Raw genomic sequence first — 19,731 nt, forward strand, 5'->3', positions numbered from 1 at the left:
TGCTGGTGGTGGAGACTCACAGTGCCATGGCCGGTTAGCTCAGTTGGTTAGAGCGTGGTGCTAATAACGCCAAGGTCGCGGGTTCGATCCCTGTACGGGCCACAGGTGTGCGCTTAGACTTTTCACTCTGCCTGTCTGGGCACTGTGAAAGCAGTCGTTGCTTCTGCACTGGAGATCACTGACCCTCTTTCCATCAGTTGACTCTGCTAAAGGCAGCGAGCCCTCTGTACACCCAGGACTGTTGTCATGGTTTCAAGGAGATGAAATCGCACTCCCCCCTCATTGGAAATGTCCTTTTACATGGCATGCAAAAACAGTTACCTACTTTGCATACAACTTTGCCAACTGCTTTTTCTTTCCCAGCAATACTGCTGCTCTCCTTTCAGCTGTATGGAAATACCGTTGCTTGTCTTTTGCACCTAACACAAAATTGAAACACAATCTATTTCACAGAATAACCTCTACCCAAAAGCAAAACCAAACAAACCCTAGAGGCCACATTCAGGACAGAATGTGGCCTCGGTGACCGTTAGGAAAGGTAGTGAGCAAAAAGATCATTTCAGGATTTATGGAAACAAATCACTACTAGTTGTAATTGGCTACTGGATTCCAGCCTGGCTACATGGAAAGCACTACTGCCCTACTTCTGTGACTGAAGATACAGTTTAAAGGAAACCTGAACTGGAAAGACTGTGGGAGGTGCTTTTGAAGAGTAGCCTTTGAATTTGCTAGTTGGTTGGTTTTGTCCATCTCTGTGTTCTTGAGAGGACAAAGCCCAGGGTTATCCTCGTTAGTATAGTGGTCAGTATCCCCGCCTGTCACGCGGGAGACCGGGGTTCAATTCCCCGACGGGGAGGCAGCTTTTGCTTCTTAAACTTTGTTTATCTCCATGTGTCTAGCCTAGGAATAACGTTTGTTCAGCCCTTTCACTAACATTTTCCAGCCCCCTTGCTGGTGGTGGAGACTCACAGTGCCATGGCCGGTTAGCTCAGTTGGTTAGAGCGTGGTGCTAATAACGCCAAGGTCGCGGGTTCGATCCCCGTACGGGCCACAGGTGTGCGCTTAGACTTTTCACTCTGCCTGTCTGGGCACTGTGAAAGCAGTCGTTGCTTCTGCACTGGAGATCACTGACCCTCTTTCCATCAGTTGACTCTGCTAAAGGCAGCGAGCCCTCTGTACACCCAGGACTGTTGTCATGGTTTCAAGGAGATGAAATCGCACTCCCCCCTCATTGGAAATGTCCTTTTACATGGCATGCAAAAACAGTTACCTACTTTGCATACAACTTTGCCAACTGCTTTTTCTTTCCCAGCAATACTGCTGCTCTCCTTTCAGCTGTATGGAAATACCGTTGCTTGTCTTTTGCACCTAACACAAAATTGAAACACAATCTATTTCACAGAATAACCTCTACCCAAAAGCAAAACCAAACAAACCCTAGAGGCCACATTCAGGACAGAATGTGGCCTCGGTGACCGTTAGGAAAGGTAGTGAGCAAAAAGATCATTTCAGGATTTATGGAAACAAATCACTACTAGTTGTAATTGGCTACTGGATTCCAGCCTGGCTACATGGAAAGCACTACTGCCCTACTTCTTTGACTGAAGATACAGTTTAAAGGAAACCTGAACTGGAAAGACTGTGGGAGGTGCTTTTGAAGAGTAGCCTTTGAATTTGCTAGTTGGTTGGTTTTGTCCATCTCTGTGTTCTTGAGAGGACAAAGCCCAGGGTTATCCTCGTTAGTATAGTGGTCAGTATCCCCGCCTGTCACGCGGGAGACCGGGGTTCAATTCCCCGACGGGGAGGCAGCTTTTGCTTCTTAAACTTTGTTTATCTCCATGTGTCTAGCCTAGGAATAACGTTTGTTCAGCCCTTTCACTAACATTTTCCAGCCCCCTTGCTGGTGGTGGAGACTCACAGTGCCATGGCCGGTTAGCTCAGTTGGTTAGAGCGTGGTGCTAATAACGCCAAGGTCGCGGGTTCGATCCCCGTACGGGCCACAGGTGTGCGCTTAGACTTTTCACTCTGCCTGTCTGGGCACTGTGAAAGCAGTCGTTGCTTCTGCACTGGAGATCACTGACCCTCTTTCCATCAGTTGACTCTGCTAAAAGCAGCGAGCCCTCTGTACACCCAGGACTGTTGTCATGGTTTCAAGGAGATGAAATCGCACTCCCCCCTCATTGGAAATGTCCTTTTACATGGCATGCAAAAACAGTTACCTACTTTGCATACAACTTTGCCAACTGCTTTTTCTTTCCCAGCAATACTGCTGCTCTCCTTTCAGCTGTATGGAAATACCGTTGCTTGTCTTTTGCACCTAACACAAAATTGAAACACAATCTATTTCACAGAATAACCTCTACCCAAAAGCAAAACCAAACAAACCCTAGAGGCCACATTCAGGACAGAATGTGGCCTCGGTGACCGTTAGGAAAGGTAGTGAGCAAAAAGATCATTTCAGGATTTATGGAAACAAATCACTACTAGTTGTAATTGGCTACTGGATTTTCCAGCCTGGCTACATGGAAAGCACTACTGCCCTACTTCTGTGACTGAAGATACAGTTTAAAGGAAACCTGAACTGGAAAGACTGTGGGAGGTGCTTTTGAAGAGTAGCCTTTGAATTTGCTAGTTGGTTGGTTTTGTCCATCTCTGTGTTCTTGAGAGGACAAAGCCCAGGGTTATCCTCGTTAGTATAGTGGTCAGTATCCCCGCCTGTCATGCGGGAGACCGGGGTTCAATTCCCCGACGGGGAGGCAGCTTTTGCTTCTTAAACTTTGTTTATCTCCATGTGTCTAGCCTAGGAATAACGTTTGTTCAGCCCTTTCACTAACATTTTCCAGCCCCCTTGCTGGTGGTGGAGACTCACAGTGCCATGGCCGGTTAGCTCAGTTGGTTAGAGCGTGGTGCTAATAACGCCAAGGTCGCGGGTTCGATCCGCTTAGACTTTTCACTCTGCCTGTCTGGGCACTGTGAAAGCAGTCGTTGCTTCTGCACTGGAGATCACTGACCCTCTTTCCATCAGTTGACTCTGCTAAAGGCAGCGAGCCCTCTGTACACCCAGGACTGTTGTCATGGTTTCAAGGAGATGAAATCGCACTGCCCCCTCATTGGAAATGTCCTTTTACATGGCATGCAAAAACAGTTACCTACTTTGCATACAACTTTGCCAACTGCTTTTTCTTTCCCAGCAATACTGCTGCTCTCCTTTCAGCTGTATGGAAATACCGTTGCTTGTCTTTTGCACCTAACACAAAATTGAAACACAATCTATTTCACAGAATAACCTCTACCCAAAAGCAAAACCAAACAAACCCTAGAGGCCACATTCAGGACAGAATGTGGCCTCGGTGACCGTTAGGAAAGGTAGTGAGCAAAAAGATCATTTCAGGATTTATGGAAACAAATCACTACTAGTTGTAATTGGCTACTGGATTCCAGCCTGGCTACATGGAAAGCACTACTGCCCTACTTCTGTGACTGAAGATACAGTTTAAAGGAAACCTGAACTGGAAAGACTGTGGGAGGTGCTTTTGAAGAGTAGCCTTTGAATTTGCTAGTTGGTTGGTTTTGTCCATCTCTGTGTTCTTGAGAGGACAAAGCCCAGGGTTATCCTCTTTAGTATAGTGGTCAGTATCCCCGCCTGTCACGCGGGAGACTGGGGTTCAATTCCCCGACGGGGAGGCAGCTTTTGCTTCTTAAACTTTGTTTATCTCCATGTGTCTAGCCTAGCAATAACGTTTGTTCAGCCCTTTCACTAACATTTTCCAGCCCCCTTGCTGGTGGTGGAGACTCACAGTGCCATGGCCGGTTAGCTCAGTTGGTTAGAGCGTGGTGCTAATAACGCCAAGGTCGCGGGTTCGATCCCCGTACGGGCCGCAGGTGTGCGCTTCGACTTTTCACTCTGCCTGTCTGGGCACTGTGAAAGCAGTTGTTGCTTCTGCACTGGAGATCACTGACCCTCTTTCCATCAGTTGACTCTGCTAAAGGCAGCGAGCCCTCTGTACACCCAGGACTGTTGTCATGGTTTCAAGGAGATGAAATCGCACTCCCCCCTCATTGGAAATGTCCTTTTACATGGCATGCAAAAACAGTTACCTACTTTGCATACAACTTTGCCAACTGCTTTTTCTTTCCCAGCAATACTGCTGCTCTCCTTTCAGCTGTATGGAAATACCGTTGCTTGTCTTTTGCACCTAACACAAAATTGAAACACAATCTATTTCACAGAATAACCTCTACCCAAAAGCAAAACCAAACAAACCCTAGAGGCCACATTCAGGACAGAATGTGGCCTCGGTGACCGTTAGGAAAGGTAGTGAGCAAAAAGATCATTTCAGGATTTATGGAAACAAATCACTACTAGTTGTAATTGGCTACTGGATTCCAGCCTGGCTACATGGAAAGCACTACTGCCCTACTTCTGTGACTGAAGATACAGTTTAAAGGAAACCTGAACTGGAAAGACTGTGGGAGGTGCTTTTGAAGAGTAGCCTTTGAATTTGCTAGTTGGTTGGTTTTGTCCATCTCTGTGTTCTTGAGAGGACAAAGCCCAGGGTTATCCTCGTTAGTATAGTGGTCAGTATCCCCGCCTGTCACGCGGGAGACCGGGGTTCAATTCCCCGACGGGGAGGCAGCTTTTGCTTCTTAAACTTTGTTTATCTCCATGTGTCTAGCCTAGGAATAACGTTTGTTCAGCCCTTTCACTAACATTTTCCAGCCCCCTTGCTGGTGGTGGAGACTCACAGTGCCATGGCCGGTTAGCTCAGTTGGTTAGAGCGTGGTGCTAATAACGCCAAGGTCGCGGGTTCGATCCCCGTACGGGCCACAGGTGTGCGCTTAGACTTTTCACTCTGCCTGTCTGGGCACTGTGAAAGCAGTCGTTGCTTCTGCACTGGAGATCACTGACCCTCTTTCCATCAGTTGACTCTGCTAAAGGCAGCGAGCCCTCTGTACACCCAGGACTGTTGTCATGGTTTCAAGGAGATGAAATCGCACTCCCCCCCTCATTGGAAATGTCCTTTTACATGGCATGCAAAAACAGTTACCTACTTTGCATACAACTTTGCCAACTGCTTTTTCTTTCCCAGCAATACTGCTGCTCTCCTTTCAGCTGTATGGAAATACCGTTGCTTGTCTTTTGCACCTAACACAAAATTGAAACACAATCTATTTCACAGAATAACCTCTACCCAAAAGCAAAACCAAACAAACCCTAGAGGCCACATTCAGGACAGAATGTGGCCTCGGTGACCGTTAGGAAAGGTAGTGAGCAAAAAGATCATTTCAGGATTTATGGAAACAAATCACTACTAGTTGTAATTGGCTACTGGATTCCAGCCTGGCTACATGGAAAGCACTACTGCCCTACTTCTGTGACTGAAGATACAGTTTAAAGGAAACCTGAACTGGAAAGACTGTGGGAGGTGCTTTTGAAGAGTAGCCTTTGAATTTGCTAGTTGGTTGGTTTTGTCCATCTCTGTGTTCTTGAGAGGACAAAGCCCAGGGTTATCCTCGTTAGTATAGTGGTCAGTATCCCCGCCTGTCACGCGGGAGACCGGGGTTCAATTCCCCGACGGGGAGGCAGCTTTTGCTTCTTAAACTTTGTTTATCTCCATGTGTCTAGCCTAGGAATAATTTTTGTTCAGCCCTTTCACTAACATTTTCCAGCCCCCTTGCTGGTGGTGGAGACTCACAGTGCCATGGCCGGTTAGCTCAGTTGGTTAGAGCGTGGTGCTAATAACGCCAAGGTCGCGGGTTCGATCCCCGTACGAGCCACAGGTGTGCGCTTAGACTTTTCACTCTGCCTGTCTGGGCACTGTGAAAGCAATCGTTGCTTCTGCACTGGAGATCACTGACCCTCTTTCCATCAGTTGACTCTGCTAAAGGCAGCGAGCCCTCTGTACACCCAGGACTGTTGTCATGGTTTCAAGGAGATGAAATCGCACTCCCCCCCTCATTGGAAATGTCCTTTTACATGGCATGCAAAAACAGTTACCTACTTTGCATACAACTTTGCCAACTGCTTTTTCTTTCCCAGCAATACTGCTGCTCTCCTTTCAGCTGTATGGAAATACCGTTGCTTGTCTTTTGCACCTAACACAAAATTGAAACACAATCTATTTCACAGAATAACCTCTACCCAAAAGCAAAACCAAACAAACCCTAGAGGCCACATTCAGGACAGAATGTGGCCTCGGTGACCGTTAGGAAAGGTAGTGAGCAAAAAGATCATTTCAGGATTTATGGAAACAAATCACTACTAGTTGTAATTGGCTACTGGATTCCAGCCTGGCTACATGGAAAGCACTACTGCCCTACTTCTGTGACTGAAGATACAGTTTAAAGGAAACCTGAACTGGAAAGACTGTGGGAGGTGCTTTTGAAGAGTAGCCTTTGAATTTGCTAGTTGGTTGGTTTTGTCCATCTCTGTGTTCTTGAGAGGACAAAGCCCAGGGTTATCCTCGTTAGTATAGTGGTCAGTATCCCCGCCTGTCACGCGGGAGACCGGGGTTCAATTCCCCGACGGGGAGGCAGCTTTTGCTTCTTAAACTTTGTTTATCTCCATGTGTCTAGCCTAGGAATAACGTTTGTTCAGCCCTTTCACTAACATTTTCCAGCCCCCTTGCTGGTGGTGGAGACTCACAGTGCCATGGCCGGTTAGCTCAGTTGGTTAGAGCGTGGTGCTAATAACGCCAAGGTCGCGGGTTCGATCCCCGTACGGGCCACAGGTGTGCGCTTAGACTTTTCACTCTGCCTGTCTGGGCACTGTGAAAGCAATCGTTGCTTCTGCACTGGAGATCACTGACCCTCTTTCCATCAGTTGACTCTGCTAAAGGCAGCGAGCCCTCTGTACACCCAGGACTGTTGTCATGGTTTCAAGGAGATGAAATCGCACTCCCCCCCTCATTGGAAATGTCCTTTTACATGGCATGCAAAAACAGTTACCTACTTTGCATACAACTTTGCCAACTGCTTTTTCTTTCCCAGCAATACTGCTGCTCTCCTTTCAGCTGTATGGAAATACCGTTGCTTGTCTTTTGCACCTAACACAAAATTGAAACACAATCTATTTCACAGAATAACCTCTACCCAAAAGCAAAACCAAACAAACCCTAGAGGCCACATTCAGGACAGAATGTGGCCTCGGTGACCGTTAGGAAAGGTAGTGAGCAAAAAGATCATTTCAGGATTTATGGAAACAAATCACTACTAGTTGTAATTGGCTACTGGATTCCAGCCTGGCTACATGGAAAGCACTACTGCCCTACTTCTGTGACTGAAGATACAGTTTAAAGGAAACCTGAACTGGAAAGACTGTGGGAGGTGCTTTTGAAGAGTAGCCTTTGAATTTGCTAGTTGGTTGGTTTTGTCCATCTCTGTGTTCTTGAGAGGGCAAAGCCCAGGGTTATCCTCGTTAGTATAGTGGTCAGTATCCCCGCCTGTCACGCGGGAGACCGGGGTTCAATTCCCCGACGGGGAGGCAGCTTTTGCTTCTTAAACTTTGTTTATCTCCATGTGTCTAGCCTAGGAATAACGTTTGTTCAGCCCTTTCACTAACATTTTCCAGCCCCCTTGCTGGTGGTGGAGACTCACAGTGCCATGGCCGGTTAGCTCAGTTGGTTAGAGCGTGGTGCTAATAACGCCAAGGTCGCGGGTTCGATCCCCGTACGGGCCACAGGTGTGCGCTTAGACTTTTCACTCTGCCTGTCTGGGCACTGTGAAAGCAGTCGTTGCTTCTGCACTGGAGATCACTGACCCTCTTTCCATCAGTTGACTCTGCTAAAGGCAGCGAGCCCTCTGTACACCCAGGACTGTTGTGATGGTTTCAAGGAGATGAAATCGCACTCCCCCCTCATTGGAAATGTCCTTTTACATGGCATGCAAAAACAGTTACCTACTTTGCATACAACTTTGCCAACTGCTTTTTCTTTCCCAGCAATACTGCTGCTCTCCTTTCAGCTGTATGGAAATACCGTTGCTTGTCTTTTGCACCTAACACAAAATTGAAACACAATCTATTTCACAGAATAACCTCTACCCAAAAGCAAAACCAAACAAACCCTAGAGGCCACATTCAGGACAGAATGTGGCCTCGGTGACCGTTAGGAAAGGTAGTGAGCAAAAAGATCATTTCAGGATTTATGGAAACAAATCACTACTAGTTGTAATTGGCTACTGGATTCCAGCCTGGCTACATGGAAAGCACTACTGCCCTACTTCTGTGACTGAAGATACAGTTTAAAGGAAACCTGAACTGGAAAGACTGTGGGAGGTGCTTTTGAAGAGTAGCCTTTGAATTTGCTAGTTGGTTGGTTTTGTCCATCTCTGTGTTCTTGAGAGGACAAAGCCCAGGGTTATCCTCGTTAGTATAGTGGTCAGTATCCCCGCCTGTCACGCGGGAGACCGGGGTTCAATTCCCCGACGGGGAGGCAGCTTTTGCTTCTTAAACTTTGTTTATCTCCATGTGTCTAGCCTAGGAATAACGTTTGTTCAGCCCTTTCACTAACATTTTCCAGCCCCCTTGCTGGTGGTGGAGACTCACAGTGCCATGGCCGGTTAGCTCAGTTGGTTAGAGCGTGGTGCTAATAACGCCAAGGTCGCGGGTTCGATCCCCGTACGGGCCACAGGTGTGCGCTTAGACTTTTCACTCTGCCTGTCTGGGCACTGTGAAAGCAGTCGTTGCTTCTGCACTGGAGATCACTGACCCTCTTTCCATCAGTTGACTCTGCTAAAGGCAGCGAGCCCTCTGTACACCCAGGACTGTTGTCATGGTTTCAAGGAGATGAAATCGCACTCCCCCCCTCATTGGAAATGTCCTTTTACATGGCATGCAAAAACAGTTACCTACTTTGCATACAACTTTGCCAACTGCTTTTTCTTTCCCAGCAATACTGCTGCTCTCCTTTCAGCTGTATGGAAATACCGTTGCTTGTCTTTTGCACCTAACACAAAATTGAAACACAATCTATTTCACAGAATAACCTCTACCCAAAAGCAAAACCAAACAAACCCTAGAGGCCACATTCAGGACAGAATGTGGCCTCGGTGACCGTTAGGAAAGGTAGTGAGCAAAAAGATCATTTCAGGATTTATGGAAACAAATCACTACTAGTTGTAATTGGCTACTGGATTCCAGCCTGGCTACATGGAAAGCACTACTGCCCTACTTCTGTGACTGAAGATACAGTTTAAAGGAAACCTGAACTGGAAAGACTGTGGGAGGTGCTTTTGAAGAGTAGCCTTTGAATTTGCTAGTTGGTTGGTTTTGTCCATCTCTGTGTTCTTGAGAGGGCAAAGCCCAGGGTTATCCTCGTTAGTATAGTGGTCAGTATCCCCGCCTGTCACGCGGGAGACCGGGGTTCAATTCCCCGACGGGGAGGCAGCTTTTGCTTCTTAAACTTTGTTTATCTCCATGTGTCTAGCCTAGGAATAACGTTTGTTCAGCCCTTTCACTAACATTTTCCAGCCCCCTTGCTGGTGGTGGAGACTCACAGTGCCATGGCCGGTTAGCTCAGTTGGTTAGAGCGTGGTGCTAATAACGCCAAGGTCGCGGGTTCGATCCCCGTACGGGCCACAGGTGTGCGCTTAGACTTTTCACTCTGCCTGTCTGGGCACTGTGAAAGCAGTCGTTGCTTCTGCACTGGAGATCACTGACCCTCTTTCCATCAGTTGACTCTGCTAAAGGCAGCGAGCCCTCTGTACACCCAGGACTGTTGTGATGGTTTCAAGGAGATGAAATCGCACTCCCCCCTCATTGGAAATGTCCTTTTACATGGCATGCAAAAACAGTTACCTACTTTGCATACAACTTTGCCAACTGCTTTTTCTTTCCCAGCAATACTGCTGCTCTCCTTTCAGCTGTATGGAAATACCGTTGCCTGTCTTTTGCACCTAACACAAAATTGAAACACAATCTATTTCACAGAATAACCTCTACCCAAAAGCAAAACCAAACAAACCCTAGAGGCCACATTCAGGACAGAATGTGGCCTCGGTGACCGTTAGGAAAGGTAGTGAGCAAAAAGATCATTTCAGGATTTATGGAAACAAATCACTACTAGTTGTAATTGGCTACTGGATTCCAGCCTGGCTACATGGAAAGCACTACTGCCCTACTTCTGTGACTGAAGATACAGTTTAAAGGAAACCTGAACTGGAAAGACTGTGGGAGGTGCTTTTGAAGAGTAGCCTTTGAATTTGCTAGTTGGTTGGTTTTGTCCATCTCTGTGTTCTTGAGAGGACAAAGCCCAGGGTTATCCTCGTTAGTATAGTGGTCAGTATCCCCGCCTGTCACGCGGGAGACCGGGGTTCAATTCCCCGACGGGGAGGCAGCTTTTGCTTCTTAAACTTTGTTTATCTCCATGTGTCTAGCCTAGGAATAACGTTTGTTCAGCCCTTTCACTAACATTTTCCAGCCCCCTTGCTGGTGGTGGAGACTCACAGTGCCATGGCCGGTTAGCTCAGTTGGTTAGAGCATGGTGCTAATAATGCCAAGATCGCGGGTTTGATCCCCGTACGGGCCACAGGTGTGCGCTTAGACTTTTCACTCTGCCTGTCTGGGCACTGTGAAAGCAGTCGTTGCTTCTGCACTGGAGATCACTGACCCTCTTTCCATCAGTTGACTCTGCTAAAGGCAGCGAGCCCTCTGTACACCCAGGACTGTTGTCATGGTTTCAAGGAGATGAAATCGCACTCCCCCCTCATTGGAAATGTCCTTTTACATGGCATGCAAAAACAGTTACCTACTTTGCATACAACTTTGCCAACTGCTTTTTCTTTCCCAGCAATACTGCTGCTCTCCTTTCAGCTGTATGGAAATACCGTTGCTTGTCTTTTGCACCTAACACAAAATTGAAACACAATCTATTTCACAGAATAACCTCTACCCAAAAGCAAAACCAAACAAACCCTAGAGGCCACATTCAGGACAGAATGTGGCCTCGGTGACCGTTAGGAAAGGTAGTGAGCAAAAAGATCATTTCAGGATTTATGGAAACAAATCACTACTAGTTGTAATTGGCTACTGGATTCCAGCCTGGCTACATGGAAAGCACTACTGCCCTACTTCTGTGACTGAAGATACAGTTTAAAGGAAACCTGAACTGGAAAGACTGTGGGAGGTGCTTTTGAAGAGTAGCCTTTGAATTTGCTAGTTGGTTGGTTTTGTCCATCTCTGTGTTCTTGAGAGGACAAAGCCCAGGGTTATCCTCGTTAGTATAGTGGTCAGTATCCCTGCCTGTCACGCGGGAGACCGGGGTTCAATTCCCCGACGGGGAGGCAGCTTTTGCTTCTTAAACTTTGTTTATCTCCATGTGTCTAGCCTAGGAATAAAGTTTGTTCAGCCCTTTCACTAACATTTTCCAGCCCCCTTGCTGGTGGTGGAGACTCGCAGTGCTATGGCCGGTTAGCTCAGTTGGTTAGAGCGTGGTGCTAATAATGCCAAGGTCGTGGGTTCGATCCCCGTACGGGCCACAGGTGTGCGCTTAGACTTTTCACTCTGCCTGTCTGGGCACTGTGAAAGCAGTCGTTGCTTCTGCACTGGAGATCACTGACCCTCTTTCCATCAGTTGACTCTGCTAAAGGCAGCGAGCCCTCTGTACACCCAGGACTGTTGTCATGGTTTCAAGGAGATGAAATCGCACTCCCCCCTCATTGGAAATGTCCTTTTACATGGCATGCAAAAACAGTTACCTACTTTGCATACAACTTTGCCAACTGCTTTTTCTTTCCCAGCAATACTGCTGCTCTCCTTTCAGCTGTATGGAAATACCGTTGCTTGTCTTTTGCACCTAACACAAAATTGAAACACAATCTATTTCACAGAATAACCTCTACCCAAAAGCAAAACCAAACAAACCCTAGAGGCCACATTCAGGACAGAATGTGGCCTCGGTGACCGTTAGGAAAGGTAGTGAGCAAAAAGATCATTTCAGGATTTATGGAAACAAATCACTACTAGTTGTAATTGGCTACTGGATTCCAGCCTGGCTACATGGAAAGCACTACTGCCCTACTTCTGTGACTGAAGATACAGTTTAAAGGAAACCTGAACTGGAAAGACTGTGGGAGGTGCTTTTGAAGAGTAGCCTTTGAATTTGCTAGTTGGTTGGTTTTGTCCATCTCTGTGTTCTTGAGAGGACAAAGCCCAGGGTTATCCTCGTTAGTATAGTGGTCAGTATCCCCGCCTGTCATGCGGGAGACCGGGGTTCAATTCCCCGACGGGGAGGCATCTTTTGCTTCTTAAACTTTGTTTATCTCCATGTGTCTAGCCTAGGAATAACGTTTGTTCAGCCCTTTCACTAACATTTTCCAGCCCCCTTGCTGGTGGTGGAGACTCACAGTGCCATGGCCGGTTAGCTCAGTTGGTTAGAGCGTGGTGCTAATAACGCCAAGGTCGCGGGTTCGATCCCCGTACGAGCCACAGGTGTGCGCTTAGACTTTTCACTCTGCCTGTCTGGGCACTGTGAAAGCAGTCGTTGCTTCTGCACTGGAGATCACTGACCCTCTTTCCATCAGTTGACTCTGCTAAAGGCAGCGAGCCCTCTGTACACCCAGGACTGTTGTCATGGTTTCAAGGAGATGAAATCGCACTCCCCCCTCATTGGAAATGTCCTTTTACATGGCATGCAAAAACAGTTACCTACTTTGCATACAACTTTGCCAACTGCTTTTTCTTTCCCAGCAATACTGCTGCTCTCCTTTCAGCTGTATGGAAATACCGTTGCTTGTCTTTTGCACCTAACACAAAATTGAAACACAATCTATTTCACAGAATAACCTCTACCCAAAAGCAAAACCAAACAAACCCTAGAGGCCACATTCAGGACAGAATGTGGCCTCGGTGACCGTTAGGAAAGGTAGTGAGCAAAAAGATCATTTCAGGATTTATGGAAACAAATCACTACTAGTTGTAATTGGCTACTGGATTCCAGCCTGGCTACATGGGAAGCACTACTGCCCTACTTCTGTGACTGAAGATACAGTTTAAAGGAAACCTGAACTGGAAAGACTGTGGGAGGTGCTTTTGAAGAGTAGCCTTTGAATTTGCTAGTTGGTTGGTTTTGTCCATCTCTGTGTTCTTGAGAGGACAAAGCCCAGGGTTATCCTCGTTAGTATAGTGGTCAGTATCCCCGCCTGTCACGCGGGAGACCGGGGTTCAATTCCCCGACGGGGAGGCAGCTTTTGCTTCTTAAACTTTGTTTATCTCCATGTGTCTAGCCTAGGAATAACGTTTGTTCAGCCCTTTCACTAACATTTTCCAGCCCCCTTGCTGGTGGTGGAGACTCGCAGTGCCATGGCCGGTTAGCTCAGTTGGTTAGAGCGTGGTGCTAATAACGCCAAGGTCGCGGGTTCGATCCCCGTACGGGCCACAGGTGTGCGCTTAGACTTTTCACTCTGCCTGTCTGGGCACTGTGAAAGCAGTCGTTGCTTCTGCACTGGAGATCACTGACCCTCTTTCCATCAGTTGACTCTGCTAAAGGCAGCGAGCCCTCTGTACACCCAGGACTGTTGTCATGGTTTCAAGGAGATGAAATCGCACTCCCCCCTCATTGGAAATGTCCTTTTACATGGCATGCAAAAACAGTTACCTACTTTGCATACAACTTTGCCAACTGCTTTTTCTTTCCCAGCAATACTGCTGCTCTCCTTTCAGCTGTATGGAAATACCGTTGCTTGTCTTTTGCACCTAACACAAAATTGAAACACAATCTATTTCACAGAATAACCTCTACCCAAAAGCAAAACCAAACAAACCCTAGAGGCCACATTCAGGACAGAATGTGGCCTCGGTGACCGTTAGGAAAGGTAGTGAGCAAAAAGATCATTTCAGGATTTATGGAAACAAATCACTACTAGTTGTAATTGGCTACTGGATTCCAGCCTGGCTACATGGAGAGCACTACTGCCCTACTTCTGTGACTGAAGATACAGTTTAAAGGAAACCTGAACTGGAAAGACTGTGGGAGGTGCTTTTGAAGAGTAGCCTTTGAATTTGCTAGTTGGTTGGTTTTGTCCATCTCTGTGTTCTTGAGAGGACAAAGCCCAGGGTTATCCTCGTTAGTATAGTGGTCAGTATCCCCGCCTGTCACGCGGGAGACCGGGGTTCAATTCCCTGACGGGGAGGCAGCTTTTGCTTCTTAAACTTTGTTTATCTCCATGTGTCTAGCCTAGGAATAATGTTTGTTCAGCCCTTTCACTAACATTTTCCAGCCCCCTTGCTGGTGGTGGAGACTCACAGTGCCATGGCCGGTTAGCTCAGTTGGTTAGAGCGTGGTGCTAATAATGCCAAGGTCGCGGGTTCGATCCCCGTACGGGCCACAGGTGTGCGCTTAGACTTTTCACTCTGCCTGTCTGGGCATTGTGAAAGCAGTCGTTGCTTCTGCACTGGAGATCACTGACCCTCTTTCCATCAGTTGACTCTGCTAAAGGCAGCGAGCCCTCTGTACACCCAGGACTGTTGTCATGGTTTCAAGGAGATGAAATCGCACTCCTCCCTCATTGGAAATGTCCTTTTACATGGCATGCAAAAACAGTTACCTACTTTGCATACAACTTTGCCAACTGCTTTTTCTTTCCCAGCAATACTGCTGCTCTCCTTTCAGCTGTATGGAAATACCGTTGCTTGTCTTTTGCACCTAACACAAAATTGAAACACAATCTATTTCACAGAATAACCTCTACCCAAAAGCAAAACCAAACAAACCCTAGAGGCCACATTCAGGACAGAATGTGGCCTCGGTGACCGTTAGGAAAGGTAGTGAGCAAAAAGATCATTTCAGGATTTATGGAAACAAATCACTACTAGTTGTAATTGGCTACTGGATTCCAGCCTGGCTACATGGAAAGCACTACTGCCCTACTTCTGTGACTGAAGATACAGTTTAAAGGAAACCTGAACTGGAAAGACTGTGGGAGGTGCTTTTGAAGAGTAGCCTTTGAATTTGCTAGTTGGTTGGTTTTGTCCATCTCTGTGTTCTTGAGAGGACAAAGCCCAGGGTTATCCTCGTTAGTATAGTGGTCAGTATCCCCGCCTGTCACGCGGGAGACCGGGGTTCAATTCCCCGACGGGGAGGCAGCTTTTGCTTCTTAAACTTTGTTTATCTCCATGTGTCTAGCCTAGGAATAATGTTTGTTCAGCCCTTTCACTAACATTTTCCAGCCCCCTTGCTGGTGGTGGAGACTCACAGTGCCATGGCCGGTTAGCTCAGTTGGTTAGAGCGTGGTGCTAATAATGCCAAGGTCGCGGGTTCGATCCCCGTACGGGCCACAGGTGTGCGCTTAGACTTTTCACTCTGCCTGTCTGGGCATTGTGAAAGCAGTCGTTGCTTCTGCACTGGAGATCACTGACCCTCTTTCCATCAGTTGACTCTGCTAAAGGCAGCGAGCCCTCTGTACACCCAGGACTGTTGTCATGGTTTCAAGGAGATGAAATCGCACTCCTCCCTCATTGGAAATGTCCTTTTACATGGCATGCAAAAACAGTTACCTACTTTGCATACAACTTTGCCAACTGCTTTTTCTTTCCCAGCAATACTGCTGCTCTCCTTTCAGCTGTATGGAAATACCGTTGCTTGTCTTTTGCACCTAACACAAAATTGAAACACAATCTATTTCACAGAATAACCTCTACCCAAAAGCAAAACCAAACAAACCCTAGAGGCCACATTCAGGACAGAATGTGGCCTCGGTGACCGTTAGGAAAGGTAGTGAGCAAAAAGATCATTTCAGGATTTATGGAAACAAATCACTACTAGTTGTAATTGGCTACTGGATTCCAGCCTGGCTACATGGAGAGCACTACTGCCCTACTTCTGTGACTGAAGATACAGTTTAAAGGAAACCTGAACTGGAAAGACTGTGGGAGGTGCTTTTGAAGAGTAGCCTTTGAATTTGCTAGTTGGTTGGTTTTGTCCATCTCTGTGTTCTTGAGAGGACAAAGCCCAGGGTTATCCTCGTTAGTATAGTGGTCAGTATCCCCGCCTGTCACGCGGGAGACCGGGGTTCAATTCCCCGACGGGGAGGCAGCTTTTGCTTCTTAAACTTTGTTTATCTCCATGTGTCTAGCCTAGGAATAACGTTTGTTCAGCCCTTTCACTAACATTTTCCAGCCCCCTTGCTGGTGGTGGAGACTCACAGTGCCATGGCCGGTTAGCTCAGTTGGTTAGAGCGTGGTGCTAATAACGCCAAGGTCGCGGGTTCGATCCCTGTACGGGCCACAGGTGTGCGCTTAGACTTTTCACTCTGCCTGTCTGGGCACTGTGAAAGCAGTCGTTGCTTCTGCACTGGAGATCACTGACCCCCTTTCCATCAGTTGACTCTGCTAAAGGCAGCGAGCCCTCTGTACACCCAGGACTGTTGTCATGGTTTCAAGGAGATGAAATCGCACTCCCCCCTCATTGGAAATGTCCTTTTACATGGCATGCAAAAACAGTTACCTACTTTGCATACAACTTTGCCAACTGCTTTTTCTTTCCCAGCAATACTGCTGCTCTCCTTTCAGCTGTATGGAAATACCGTTGCTTGTCTTTTGCACCTAACACAAAATTGAAACACAATCTATTTCACAGAATAACCTCTACCCAAAAGCAAAACCAAACAAACCCTAGAGGCCACATTCAGGACAGAATGTGGCCTCGGTGACCGTTAGGAAAGGTAGTGAGCAAAAAGATCATTTCAGGATTTATGGAAACAAATCACTACTAGTTGTAATTGGCTACTGGATTCCAGCCTGGCTACATGGAAAGCACTACTGCCCTACTTCTGTGACTGAAGATACAGTTTAAAGGAAACCTGAACTGGAAAGACTGTGGGAGGTGCTTTTGAAGAGTAGCCTTTGAATTTGCTAGTTAGTTGGTTTTGTCCATCTCTGTGTTCTTGAGAGGACAAAGCCCAGGGTTAACCTCGTTAGTATAGTGGTCAGTATCCCCGCCTGTCACGCGGGAGACCGGGGTTCAATTCCCCGACGGGGAGGCAGCTTTTGCTTCTTAAACTTTGTTTATCTCCATGTGTCTAGCCTAGGAATAACGTTTGTTCAGCCCTTTCACTAACATTTTCCAGCCCCCTTGCTGGTGGTGGAGACTCACAGTGCCATGGCCGGTTAGCTCAGTTGGTTAGAGCGTGGTGCTAATAACGCCAAGGTCGTGGGTTCGATCCCCGTACGGGCCACAGGTGTGCGCTTAGACTTTTCACTCTGCCTGTCTGGGCACTGTGAAAGCAGTCGTTGCTTCTGCACTGGAGATCACTGACCCTCTTTCCATCAGTTGACTCTGCTAAAGGCAGCGAGCCCTCTGTACACCCAGGACTGTTGTCATGGTTTCAAGGAGATGAAATCGCACTCCCCCCTCATTGGAAATGTCCTTTTACATGGCATGCAAAAACAGTTACCTACTTTGCATACAACTTTGCCAACTGCTTTTTCTTTCCCAGCAATACTGCTGCTCTCCTTTCAGCTGTATGGAAATACCGTTGCTTGTCTTTTGCACCTAACACAAAATTGAAACACAATCTATTTCACAGAATAACCTCTACCCAAAAGCAAAACCAAACAAACCCTAGAGGCCACATTCAGGACAGAATGTGGCCTCGGTGACCGTTAGGAAAGGTAGTGAGCAAAAAGATCATTTCAGGATTTATGGAAACAAATCACTACTAGTTGTAATTGGCTACTGGATTCCAGCCTGGCTACATGGAAAGCACTACTGCCCTACTTCTGTGACTGAAGATACAGTTTAAAGGAAACCTGAACTGGAAAGACTGTGGGAGGTGCTTTTGAAGAGTAGCCTTTGAATTTGCTAGTTGGTTGGTTTTGTCCATCTCTGTGTTCTTGAGAGGACAAAGCCCAGGGTTATCCTCGTTAGTATAGTGGTCAGTATCCCCGCCTGTCACGCGGGAGACCGGGGTTCAATTCCCCGACGGGGAGGCAGCTTTTGCTTCTTAAACTTTGTTTATCTCCATGTGTCTAGCCTAGGAATAACGTTTGTTCAGCCCTTTCACTAACATTTTCCAGCCCCCTTGCTGGTGGTGGAGACTTACAGTGCCATGGCCGGTTAGCTCAGTTGGTTAGAGCGTGGTGCTAATAACGCCAAGATCGCGGGTTCGATCCCCGTACGGGCTACAGGTGTGCGCTTAGACTTTTCACTCTGCCTGTCTGGGCACTGTGAAAGCAGTCGTTGCTTCTGCACTGGAGATCACTGACCCTCTTTCCATCAGTTGACTCTGCTAAAGGCAGCGAGCCCTCTGTACACCCAGGACTGTTGTCATGGTTTCAAGGAGATGAAATCGCACTCCCCCCTCATTGGAAATGTCCTTTTACATGGCATGCAAAAACAGTTACCTACTTTGCATACAACTTTGCCAACTGCTTTTTCTTTCCCAGCAATACTGCTGCTCTCCTTTCAGCTGTATGGAAATACCGTTGCTTGTCTTTTGCACCTAACACAAAATTGAAACACAATCTATTTCACAGAATAACCTCTACCCAAAAGCAAAACCAAACAAACCCTAGAGGCCACATTCAGGACAGAATGTGGCCTCGGTGACCGTTAGGAAAGGTAGTGAGCAAAAAGATCATTTCAGGATTTATGGAAACAAATCACTACTAGTTGTAATTGGCTACTGGATTCCAGCCTGGCTACATGGAAAGCACTACTGCCCTACTTCTGTGACTGAAGATACAGTTTAAAGGAAACCTGAACTGGAAAGACTGTGGGAGGTGCTTTTGAAGAGTAGCCTTTGAATTTGCTAGTTAGTTGGTTTTGTCCATCTCTGTGTTCTTGAGAGGACAAAGCCCAGGGTTATCCTCATTAGTATAGTGGTCAATATCCCCGCCTGTCGCGCGGGAGACCGGGGTTCAATTCCCCGACGGGGAGGCAGCTTTTGCTTCTTAAACTTTGTTTATCTCCATGTGTCTAGCCTAGGAATAACGTTTGTTCAGCCCTTTCACTAACATTTTCCAGCCCCCTTGCTGGTGGTGGAGACTCACAGTGCCATGGCCGGTTAGCTCAGTTGGTTAGAGCGTGGTGCTAATAATGCCAAGGTCGCGGGTTCGATCTCCGTACGGGCCACAGGTGTGCGCTTAGACTTTTCACTCTGCCTGTCTGGGCACTGTGAAAGCAGTCGTTGCTTCTGCACTGGAGATCACTGACCCTCTTTCCATCAGTTGACTCTGCTAAAGGCAGCGAGCCCTCTGTACACCCAGGACTGTTGTCATGGTTTCAAGGAGATGAAATCGCACTCCCCCCTCATTGGAAATGTCCTTTTACATGGCATGCAAAAACAGTTACCTACTTTGCATACAACTTTGCCAACTGCTTTTTCTTTCCCAGCAATACTGCTGCTCTCCTTTCAGCTGTATGGAAATACCGTTGCTTGTCTTTTGCACCTAACACAAAATTGAAACACAATCTATTTCACAGAATAACCTCTACCCAAAAGCAAAACCAAACAAACCCTAGAGGCCACATTCAGGACAGAATGTGGCCTCGGTGACCGTTAGGAAAGGTAGTGAGCAAAAAGATCATTTCAGGATTTATGGAAACAAATCACTACTAGTTGTAATTGGCTACTGGATTCCAGCCTGGCTACATGGAGAGCACTACTGCCCTACTTCTGTGACTGAAGATACAGTTTAAAGGAAACCTGAACTGGAAAGACTGTGGGAGGTGCTTTTGAAGAGTAGCCTTTGAATTTGCTAGTTGGTTGGTTTTGTCCATCTCTGTGTTCTTGAGA

General features: G+C 47.1%; 38 non-coding genes across 38 annotated transcripts; all 38 read left to right on the plus strand.

The window, feature by feature from the left end:
- Nucleotides 1-28: 28 nt before the first annotated feature.
- Nucleotides 29-102, plus strand: TRNAI-AAU (transfer RNA isoleucine (anticodon AAU)). The gene has a single exon. It is a non-coding gene; the product is annotated as a tRNA-Ile (tRNA).
- Nucleotides 103-784: 682 nt separating this feature from the next.
- Nucleotides 785-856, plus strand: TRNAD-GUC (transfer RNA aspartic acid (anticodon GUC)). Its single transcript has one exon. It is a non-coding gene; the product is annotated as a tRNA-Asp (tRNA).
- Nucleotides 857-977: 121 nt separating this feature from the next.
- TRNAI-AAU (transfer RNA isoleucine (anticodon AAU)) lies at nt 978-1,051 on the plus strand. The gene has a single exon. It is a non-coding gene; the product is annotated as a tRNA-Ile (tRNA).
- Nucleotides 1,052-1,733: 682 nt separating this feature from the next.
- On the plus strand, nt 1,734-1,805 carry TRNAD-GUC (transfer RNA aspartic acid (anticodon GUC)). The gene has a single exon. It is a non-coding gene; the product is annotated as a tRNA-Asp (tRNA).
- A 121-nt stretch (nt 1,806-1,926) lies between these two features.
- TRNAI-AAU (transfer RNA isoleucine (anticodon AAU)) lies at nt 1,927-2,000 on the plus strand. Its single transcript has one exon. It is a non-coding gene; the product is annotated as a tRNA-Ile (tRNA).
- A 684-nt stretch (nt 2,001-2,684) lies between these two features.
- On the plus strand, nt 2,685-2,756 carry TRNAD-GUC (transfer RNA aspartic acid (anticodon GUC)). The gene has a single exon. It is a non-coding gene; the product is annotated as a tRNA-Asp (tRNA).
- Nucleotides 2,757-3,805: 1,049 nt separating this feature from the next.
- On the plus strand, nt 3,806-3,879 carry TRNAI-AAU (transfer RNA isoleucine (anticodon AAU)). Its single transcript has one exon. It is a non-coding gene; the product is annotated as a tRNA-Ile (tRNA).
- Nucleotides 3,880-4,561: 682 nt separating this feature from the next.
- Nucleotides 4,562-4,633, plus strand: TRNAD-GUC (transfer RNA aspartic acid (anticodon GUC)). The gene has a single exon. It is a non-coding gene; the product is annotated as a tRNA-Asp (tRNA).
- Nucleotides 4,634-4,754: 121 nt separating this feature from the next.
- On the plus strand, nt 4,755-4,828 carry TRNAI-AAU (transfer RNA isoleucine (anticodon AAU)). Its single transcript has one exon. It is a non-coding gene; the product is annotated as a tRNA-Ile (tRNA).
- A 683-nt stretch (nt 4,829-5,511) lies between these two features.
- TRNAD-GUC (transfer RNA aspartic acid (anticodon GUC)) lies at nt 5,512-5,583 on the plus strand. The gene has a single exon. It is a non-coding gene; the product is annotated as a tRNA-Asp (tRNA).
- A 121-nt stretch (nt 5,584-5,704) lies between these two features.
- On the plus strand, nt 5,705-5,778 carry TRNAI-AAU (transfer RNA isoleucine (anticodon AAU)). The gene has a single exon. It is a non-coding gene; the product is annotated as a tRNA-Ile (tRNA).
- Nucleotides 5,779-6,461: 683 nt separating this feature from the next.
- On the plus strand, nt 6,462-6,533 carry TRNAD-GUC (transfer RNA aspartic acid (anticodon GUC)). The gene has a single exon. It is a non-coding gene; the product is annotated as a tRNA-Asp (tRNA).
- A 121-nt stretch (nt 6,534-6,654) lies between these two features.
- On the plus strand, nt 6,655-6,728 carry TRNAI-AAU (transfer RNA isoleucine (anticodon AAU)). Its single transcript has one exon. It is a non-coding gene; the product is annotated as a tRNA-Ile (tRNA).
- Nucleotides 6,729-7,411: 683 nt separating this feature from the next.
- TRNAD-GUC (transfer RNA aspartic acid (anticodon GUC)) lies at nt 7,412-7,483 on the plus strand. Its single transcript has one exon. It is a non-coding gene; the product is annotated as a tRNA-Asp (tRNA).
- A 121-nt stretch (nt 7,484-7,604) lies between these two features.
- Nucleotides 7,605-7,678, plus strand: TRNAI-AAU (transfer RNA isoleucine (anticodon AAU)). The gene has a single exon. It is a non-coding gene; the product is annotated as a tRNA-Ile (tRNA).
- A 682-nt stretch (nt 7,679-8,360) lies between these two features.
- Nucleotides 8,361-8,432, plus strand: TRNAD-GUC (transfer RNA aspartic acid (anticodon GUC)). The gene has a single exon. It is a non-coding gene; the product is annotated as a tRNA-Asp (tRNA).
- Nucleotides 8,433-8,553: 121 nt separating this feature from the next.
- TRNAI-AAU (transfer RNA isoleucine (anticodon AAU)) lies at nt 8,554-8,627 on the plus strand. The gene has a single exon. It is a non-coding gene; the product is annotated as a tRNA-Ile (tRNA).
- Nucleotides 8,628-9,310: 683 nt separating this feature from the next.
- On the plus strand, nt 9,311-9,382 carry TRNAD-GUC (transfer RNA aspartic acid (anticodon GUC)). Its single transcript has one exon. It is a non-coding gene; the product is annotated as a tRNA-Asp (tRNA).
- A 121-nt stretch (nt 9,383-9,503) lies between these two features.
- Nucleotides 9,504-9,577, plus strand: TRNAI-AAU (transfer RNA isoleucine (anticodon AAU)). The gene has a single exon. It is a non-coding gene; the product is annotated as a tRNA-Ile (tRNA).
- Nucleotides 9,578-10,259: 682 nt separating this feature from the next.
- On the plus strand, nt 10,260-10,331 carry TRNAD-GUC (transfer RNA aspartic acid (anticodon GUC)). Its single transcript has one exon. It is a non-coding gene; the product is annotated as a tRNA-Asp (tRNA).
- Nucleotides 10,332-10,452: 121 nt separating this feature from the next.
- Nucleotides 10,453-10,526, plus strand: TRNAI-AAU (transfer RNA isoleucine (anticodon AAU)). The gene has a single exon. It is a non-coding gene; the product is annotated as a tRNA-Ile (tRNA).
- A 682-nt stretch (nt 10,527-11,208) lies between these two features.
- TRNAD-GUC (transfer RNA aspartic acid (anticodon GUC)) lies at nt 11,209-11,280 on the plus strand. Its single transcript has one exon. It is a non-coding gene; the product is annotated as a tRNA-Asp (tRNA).
- Nucleotides 11,281-11,401: 121 nt separating this feature from the next.
- On the plus strand, nt 11,402-11,475 carry TRNAI-AAU (transfer RNA isoleucine (anticodon AAU)). Its single transcript has one exon. It is a non-coding gene; the product is annotated as a tRNA-Ile (tRNA).
- A 682-nt stretch (nt 11,476-12,157) lies between these two features.
- TRNAD-GUC (transfer RNA aspartic acid (anticodon GUC)) lies at nt 12,158-12,229 on the plus strand. Its single transcript has one exon. It is a non-coding gene; the product is annotated as a tRNA-Asp (tRNA).
- A 121-nt stretch (nt 12,230-12,350) lies between these two features.
- On the plus strand, nt 12,351-12,424 carry TRNAI-AAU (transfer RNA isoleucine (anticodon AAU)). The gene has a single exon. It is a non-coding gene; the product is annotated as a tRNA-Ile (tRNA).
- A 682-nt stretch (nt 12,425-13,106) lies between these two features.
- On the plus strand, nt 13,107-13,178 carry TRNAD-GUC (transfer RNA aspartic acid (anticodon GUC)). The gene has a single exon. It is a non-coding gene; the product is annotated as a tRNA-Asp (tRNA).
- Nucleotides 13,179-13,299: 121 nt separating this feature from the next.
- On the plus strand, nt 13,300-13,373 carry TRNAI-AAU (transfer RNA isoleucine (anticodon AAU)). The gene has a single exon. It is a non-coding gene; the product is annotated as a tRNA-Ile (tRNA).
- A 682-nt stretch (nt 13,374-14,055) lies between these two features.
- On the plus strand, nt 14,056-14,127 carry TRNAD-GUC (transfer RNA aspartic acid (anticodon GUC)). Its single transcript has one exon. It is a non-coding gene; the product is annotated as a tRNA-Asp (tRNA).
- Nucleotides 14,128-14,248: 121 nt separating this feature from the next.
- TRNAI-AAU (transfer RNA isoleucine (anticodon AAU)) lies at nt 14,249-14,322 on the plus strand. Its single transcript has one exon. It is a non-coding gene; the product is annotated as a tRNA-Ile (tRNA).
- Nucleotides 14,323-15,004: 682 nt separating this feature from the next.
- Nucleotides 15,005-15,076, plus strand: TRNAD-GUC (transfer RNA aspartic acid (anticodon GUC)). Its single transcript has one exon. It is a non-coding gene; the product is annotated as a tRNA-Asp (tRNA).
- A 121-nt stretch (nt 15,077-15,197) lies between these two features.
- On the plus strand, nt 15,198-15,271 carry TRNAI-AAU (transfer RNA isoleucine (anticodon AAU)). The gene has a single exon. It is a non-coding gene; the product is annotated as a tRNA-Ile (tRNA).
- A 682-nt stretch (nt 15,272-15,953) lies between these two features.
- Nucleotides 15,954-16,025, plus strand: TRNAD-GUC (transfer RNA aspartic acid (anticodon GUC)). Its single transcript has one exon. It is a non-coding gene; the product is annotated as a tRNA-Asp (tRNA).
- A 121-nt stretch (nt 16,026-16,146) lies between these two features.
- TRNAI-AAU (transfer RNA isoleucine (anticodon AAU)) lies at nt 16,147-16,220 on the plus strand. The gene has a single exon. It is a non-coding gene; the product is annotated as a tRNA-Ile (tRNA).
- Nucleotides 16,221-16,902: 682 nt separating this feature from the next.
- Nucleotides 16,903-16,974, plus strand: TRNAD-GUC (transfer RNA aspartic acid (anticodon GUC)). The gene has a single exon. It is a non-coding gene; the product is annotated as a tRNA-Asp (tRNA).
- A 121-nt stretch (nt 16,975-17,095) lies between these two features.
- On the plus strand, nt 17,096-17,169 carry TRNAI-AAU (transfer RNA isoleucine (anticodon AAU)). Its single transcript has one exon. It is a non-coding gene; the product is annotated as a tRNA-Ile (tRNA).
- Nucleotides 17,170-17,851: 682 nt separating this feature from the next.
- Nucleotides 17,852-17,923, plus strand: TRNAD-GUC (transfer RNA aspartic acid (anticodon GUC)). Its single transcript has one exon. It is a non-coding gene; the product is annotated as a tRNA-Asp (tRNA).
- A 121-nt stretch (nt 17,924-18,044) lies between these two features.
- Nucleotides 18,045-18,118, plus strand: TRNAI-AAU (transfer RNA isoleucine (anticodon AAU)). The gene has a single exon. It is a non-coding gene; the product is annotated as a tRNA-Ile (tRNA).
- Nucleotides 18,119-18,993: 875 nt separating this feature from the next.
- On the plus strand, nt 18,994-19,067 carry TRNAI-AAU (transfer RNA isoleucine (anticodon AAU)). The gene has a single exon. It is a non-coding gene; the product is annotated as a tRNA-Ile (tRNA).
- The last annotated feature ends 664 nt before the right edge of the window (nt 19,068-19,731 follow it).

This window comes from Hyperolius riggenbachi, chromosome 2 (assembly GCF_040937935.1).
Source record: "Hyperolius riggenbachi isolate aHypRig1 chromosome 2, aHypRig1.pri, whole genome shotgun sequence".
Taxonomy (NCBI): domain Eukaryota; kingdom Metazoa; phylum Chordata; class Amphibia; order Anura; family Hyperoliidae; genus Hyperolius; species Hyperolius riggenbachi.